Below are 7,092 nucleotides of genomic sequence, written 5' to 3'. Positions count from 1 at the left end.
TTATCCTGCCAATCCATCAGCATGTGAGATCTTTCCATCTTCTGAGTTCTTTGATTTCTTTCTTCAGAGATGTGACATTCTTGTCATACAGATATTTCGCTTGCTGGATTAGAGTTACACCAATGTATTTTGTACCAATTGTGGCTATTGTGAAGGGTGTCTTTTCCCTAATTTCTTTCTCACCTGTTTATCATTTGAGTAGAGGAAGGCTTCTGATTTGTTTGAGTTAACTTTATATCCAGCCACTTTGTTGAAGTTGTTTTTCAGCTGTAGAAATTCTCTGGTGGAATTTTTCTGGTTGCTTATATATACTATTGTATCATATGAAAATAGTGATATTTTGAATTCTTCCTTTCCAATTTGTATCACTTTGATCTCTTTTTGTTTTCTAATTGCTTTGGCTAGGACTTCAAGTACTATATTGAATAGGTGTGGGGAGAATGGCCAGCCTTTTCTAGTCCCTGATTTTAGTAGGATTGCTTCAAGTGTCTCTTTCTCTATTTAGTTTGTTGTTGGCTACTGGGTTGCTCTATATAGCTTTCATTCTATTTAGGTATGGGCCTTAAATTAGTAATCTTTCTTGGACTTTTACCATGAAGGGGTGTTGAATTTTGGCAAATGCTTTCTCAGAATTTAATAGAAGAAAGTTTATGTCTTTTTATAGGTGAGTTGATTCCATTAAGAAAGAAATCAAAGAAGATCAGAAAAAAATGAGCAATTCCCCATTCTCAAGGATTGGCAGAATTAACATAGTAAATATGGGCATCCTGCAATGGGCAATCCACAGATTCAATGAAATCCCCATCAAAATCCCAACACAATTGTTCAAAGACATGGAAGGATTAATTCTCAAGTTCATCTGGAAAGCCCAAAACGCCAGAATAATGAAAACAATTCTTAACAATAAAAGAATGACTAAGGGAATTCAAGCTCTACTACTACTGAGCAATAATGATAAAAACTGTATAGTATTGGTATAGGAATACCTAGGTTCATCAGTGGAATAGAAGTGAAGACCCAGAAATACACTTATGCACACTGGGTCTTTGAAAAAGAAGCCAAAATTGTACAATGGAAAAAAGAAAGCATCTAAAATGAATGGTGCTGGTCGAAATGGATGTCTCTATATAGAAAAATGAAGAGACCTATTTTTGTCACCATGCACAAAGGTCAAGTTTATTTGGTTCAAGGACGTCAACAGAATCAAAAATTAATAAATTGGACCTCATGCCTGGAAAGCTTCTACAATGCAAAGGATATAGTCAATAAAACAAATCAGCAGCCTACAGATTGGGAAAAAATATCTTCACTAACCCCTCTAACTCTGATAGAGGAATAATGTCCAAAATTATATAAATAACTCAGGAAGCTAACCATACAAAACCAAATAACCCAATCACAACAGAGGCATCTGGAATGGATGAGAAGCACCTAAGGAAATGTTCAAAGTCCTTAGTGATCAGATAAATTCAAATCAACAGGACCTTGAGATTCTACCTTACACTAGTCAGAATGGCTAAGATCAAAACCTCAGATGACATCCAAAGAGTACACGTGGGCAGACCCATGGATTCAGTGGCATATGTAGCAGAGGTTGGCCTTTTTGGGTAACAATGGGAGAAAAAAACCCTTGGTCCTGCGAGGGCTCAACCCCTCAGTGTAAGGGAAGGTAAGGGCGAGGAGGCAGGAAGGAGTGGGTGAATGGGTAGGGGAACACCCCTATAGAAGAAGGGGGAGGGCATATGGAATAGGAGATATGGATGGGAAACTGGGAAAGGGGAAATGATCTTAGCTTTTCTGATTGTTGTAAGGTGGAATCTCAGAGGTGTTTTGATTTGCATTTCCCTGATGACTAAGAACTTTGAACATTCCTTTAAGTGCTTTTCAGTCATTTGAGATTCTATTTTGAGAATTATTTGCTTAGCTCTGTTATGCATCTTTATTTGGGTTATTTACATTTTTGGTGTCTAACATCTTGATTTCTTCTTAAATTTTGGATAACAGCCACTCAAAACCAATAGCCCTTCTTTATATAAATGATAAGAGCAGAGAAAGAAATCAGGGAAACAACATCCTTTACAATAACCATGAATAATATAAAATATCCTGGTGTAAGTCTAACCAAGCAAGTGAAAGACCTATATTACAATAACTTTGGGTCACTGAAGAAAGAAATCGAGGAATATATCAGAAGATAGAAAAAGATTCCCAATGTTCATGGATCAGTAGGATTGACATAGTGAAAATGGCCCTCTTACCAAGATCCATTTACAGATTCAATGCAATTCTCAACTCCAACACAATTCTTAACAGACTTTGACAGGGAAATCTTTATATGGAAAAACAAAAAATCCAGGATAGCTAAAAAATCTGAATAATAAAAGAACTTCTGGTGGAATCACCATCCCTGATCTCATACTGTACTGCAGAGTAATAGTAATAAATCTGTGTAGTGTTGATATAGGAACAGATAGGTTGATCAACAATATATAATCAATGAACCTGAGATAAATCCACACACCTATGTACACTCGAGTTTTGTCAAAGAAGGGAAAAGTCATACAATCTTTAAAAAAATGCATTTATAAGAAACTTGTATTGATGTAATTGGGTATCTGTATGCAGAAGAAGGCAAATTTATCCATATTTATTACCCTGCACAAAACTCAAGTTCAAGTGGATGAAAAACTTGACTCTATATCTGGATACTCTAAATGTAATAGAACAGAGTGGCATAGCCTTGAATTCATTGCACAGAAAGCAACTCATTGAAGAGAACACCAACAGCTCTGACTCCGAGATCAACAACTGATAAATGGGACCCGATGAAACTGAAAACTTTCAGTAAGAAAAGGTGACACTCAACTCAACAGAACAGCAGCCTACAGTTGGAAAAAGTTCTTCTCCAACCCTTCATCTGACAGGAGGCAAATATCCAAATTTTACAAAGGGTCTGTTTTATGAAAATCTGAAATCCATATACATATTTATCCTCATTGATCAGTTGTGATGAAAAGAATGTCATACAATCAATTGTAAACTGACTAAGCTTTTCCTAATCTTGAAGCAAGTGATTTAAATCACTTCTGGAACACCAGAATTGATAGCTCTGTCATATTTGAATTTTACTTCTGGAACAGTAAATATTAATTTCACCTTAGCAGATTCCTTCATTCATCTGTATCCAATATATTAACATCCATCTTTTCTGTCTTCCTTTTGTCATTTCCTGACACTAAAAATGGTTGTCACAAACATTTAACACCACTTGTCAATACTTCCTTTTTTTTCATTTTGTTAGTTTTTTCACTCAATCTCAAATATGCTATTCTCTTTGTAAGAAAATGTATTTCCCCTCTTTTGTTTCCTTCTGTAACTCCACAACCTAGAAAGCAGTGTTTTCTAGTTTTGTGTTCTTGAGAATAAAATTTATGCAGCTGGTAAAATAAAGGAAACAGAAAACGACTAAAATCAACATTGCTACTACCTATCCCATCATTTGTCAGGGAAAAGTTGTTCCCATTATGAATATTGTAAGCAAACTACATTTGATATTTAAATTTACCTGTGTTCCTGAATTAAGACCATAATTTATTGTTTGGTGTAAAGCAAAAGGATGTTTTACTCAGTTCAACTGTAAAATTTTAACATATGGCTCTGGTCATAAATCTAAAAATAGTAAAAATATAATGTAATAACTTTAATTCAATAACTTAATTTAATAATACATCATTTTTAAAGAGAAAAATAGATATTCTCTAATTGATAATTGTTATCATTGAAATAAAATATTACTGTGAAGTGCTCAGTATCAGTTTTTTTTTTAATCTTTATTAACTTGAGTATTTCTTATTTACATTTCGGTTGTTATTCCCCTTCCCAATTTCCCGGCCAACATCCCCCTAACCCCTTCCCCTCCCCTTCTATATGGGCTTTCCCTCCCCATCATCCCCCCATTACCATCCTCCCCCCAACATCACGTTCACTGGGTGTTCAGTATCAGCTTTTATTTGACAAAATAAACTATCAGAAAAACTGAAAATAGGTTAAACTGAGATTATCCTGTCTGAAGAACAGAAACAAAATTAATCTAAAAATAAAAAGATACTTAAAGAACTTTGGAATGTAATCAATGTACATCAATATACCAATACATGTAAATATGGATAAAGGATCCAAAGAGTACTGGGAAAATAATGTATAATAATTACATATTAGTTTCCTAGTACTAATTCCTAGCCAATAATTACATATAAAGATGTTTAATATCATTGTCATTAGGAAATTCCATATTGAGATCACTTCTAAATCCTTGGGGTAACTTTGTCAGAAAGGCACTTTACCACTTTATAATAAAGTAGCGAATCAATGACCATTGTGCTTTTCTGTTTTGTCTGTAAAACAGGCACTGAGAAAAGTATTCTAGCACTTCCCCAGGGCATTAAACAGATTTGCATATTATACAGCACTCCTAGTATATAATCATACTTTAAAAATACATTTATACAAAAATTTTTATGTAAAAATTTATGTAGTATTATTCATAATTACCAAAGTGTACAAGTAAATCAATGTCTGTTAATAAAGGTATATGTAAGGTGCTATATTCATACAAAATGACTTATTTAGCAAATAACAATTGTTTCTAATATGCTGTTGAGACTTAAAAACATTTTACTGAGGAGATAAGCCAGATACATAGTAACATTGTATGTTATCACACTTATATAAGATAACTGCAATAAGTAAATCTATATAAGCTGGAAACAAATATTACTGGATAAGAGGTGGATGGTGGTAATGGCAAATGTTTACTGAGTATAGGATATCTTTCCAGAGTGAAGAAACTGTTTAGAAACTAAAGGAGACTGAGAGTCTTACAGCATTGTGAATATACTACATAGCATTGAATTACATATTAAAAGCTTATGTTATTCACTTTTACTTTGTTATTGTAAAATGTTTAACAGAAAAAAACTGAAGAGTGGAATACTTTACCTTGGTTTATAGCTTCAGATATTCTATCCAGTCACAAGCTATGTTAATTTCTGAGCCTTTTGTGATGGTGAAGAAATTCATTATGGCAAAAATTATTCATTTCATAGTAGGAAAGAAAGAGGGAAGCAGAAAAGGAGAAAGACTGGAAGACCGAGAATAAGAATTTGTCCCTGGTAGTATTATTCTTTCTTTCTGGCACCACTCCTAAAGCTTCTACAACTGGTCAAAATAACATCAACTGGAGAATAAATCTTGCAAAGATGAGCCTGTGGAAGATATAACACAACTATGACGAGGGATACTTGGTGATTGATATATGCATATATATATGTACATATATACATATATATTTAAAATACAGGAGTGTTATATAAATTAAGTCAGTTCTGAAAAAATTGTGTCTCATAATTTATTTTATTTTAGTTCTTCATAAGGTAACAACATAGTATTCAGGGACACTAGTAATTCTGATTTTCAAATTAAATATATCTTTGAGTAAGACAGAATATACCTCTAGTATAAGTAAATCTGAAATGAAGACTAAAGTATAACCTAGTGTTGGAACATTCTCCTAGCATGCTCACAACCTTGGAATACAATCTAAGTACCACAAAATAATGAATAAATAAGTTGGAGGATAAATAATAAATGAAGTGACTTAAAAGTAAATCTTTGTTTCTGTGAGTCCTAGAGATGCTCAAGTTCAAAGTTCTTCTATTAATAAGGTAATTAATCTTAGTCATATAATCACTTTGATAATTAAAATATTCATTACACTTTGCTAACACTTTGTAAGTATTTGGGAAAGATAAAGCTAAAAAAACTAAACTATAGATAAAAGTAATTTAGAGCTTCATTTCTTATATATTCTTTAAAATTAAAATTAAAAGGTATATCCTTAATAATGTAACAATGTGGCTTGCTAAGTAGAAAAATACTATTTACTTAACCCAGACAACTTTGTTGAGTGTGTTGATTTGATGACTAAAAGCATTTGTGTATTTTCTGTTTTATCATTCTTGTTTACTTTGTGATAAGTTCATACACATGTATCTTGGTCATATTCATCCCCACATCCCACCTCCAATTGCAATTAGAAACTCTAATACATCTCCCTTCCAATTTCCCAATTTCATGTCCATTAGTTTTTAATATCCAATGCTTTCTCCTGAACCAATCAAGGAAAAATTTTCCATAGGTGTATCAATGTAAGTTTAGCAACTAACTTTGTATAGTAAAACAACCACATTTTTTTATAACCATAGTTTTGTGAAGGCCATGCTATCTAGGGAAATGTATGAAAGAGACTAAAGAATATAATAATGACTCTTAGATGTTAAGCTAGGCTAAGTTATATTTTAAATGGTTTTCTAATTCCACTAACAGCAGGAACAAAGATAGAAGCAGTCAGAACCCACCATTTAATGGGAAAAATGTAAGAAAAATGTAAGATTGTTGTAATTGGTCCTAAGAGGATATTGAATTTCCACTAACTAAATCTAGCTGTGACTTCTTAATGATAAATGCCTATAGGGAGGCAGCTCTTGTCTTTCAGAGACAAAGAATGAAAAACAAAACAATACTTCACTCTTCTTCAGGCAGGAGTACATCAGTTTTTGGTATAGAACAGTATCTAGGTATGGGTAATTTTATTTATTCAAGAAAACAGTCTTTTATTATATATGAATTCTTTGTTTTTAAATTTTAGAAGAAGCAATTAAAACCCTTAGGATAAGTAAAATAAAAGTAGCAAAGTTCTAGTGGAAAAGCCTATGAGAAAAGTTTTTAAACTGACATGAATTTAAGGCAAAAGATATGGGTTTATACATGAATAGATACAAATGATGCTCATGTAAATGGAGGAGAAAATTAAAAGGTATATCCTTAATAATGTAACAATGTGGCTTGCTAAGTAGAATGTGTAGACCTTAGAATGTAGTTCAGAGGAGTAACAATAGAAATTATAGGGAAATTGATCCTTCTGAGAGGACATCCAGATATTCAAATGCTTGATTTTATAAATGAGAACCTATCATTGATCCTTCATTACTCATTACGTACGAGAAAAAATAAAGCTGTCCCAGACCAATGAAT

The sequence above is a fragment of the Rattus norvegicus genome, chromosome X (assembly GCF_036323735.1).
Source record: "Rattus norvegicus strain BN/NHsdMcwi chromosome X, GRCr8, whole genome shotgun sequence".
Classification (NCBI taxonomy): Eukaryota; Metazoa; Chordata; class Mammalia; order Rodentia; family Muridae; genus Rattus; species Rattus norvegicus.
The sequence above is the reverse complement of the archived record's forward strand: the minus strand, read 5'-3'. Positions refer to the sequence as shown.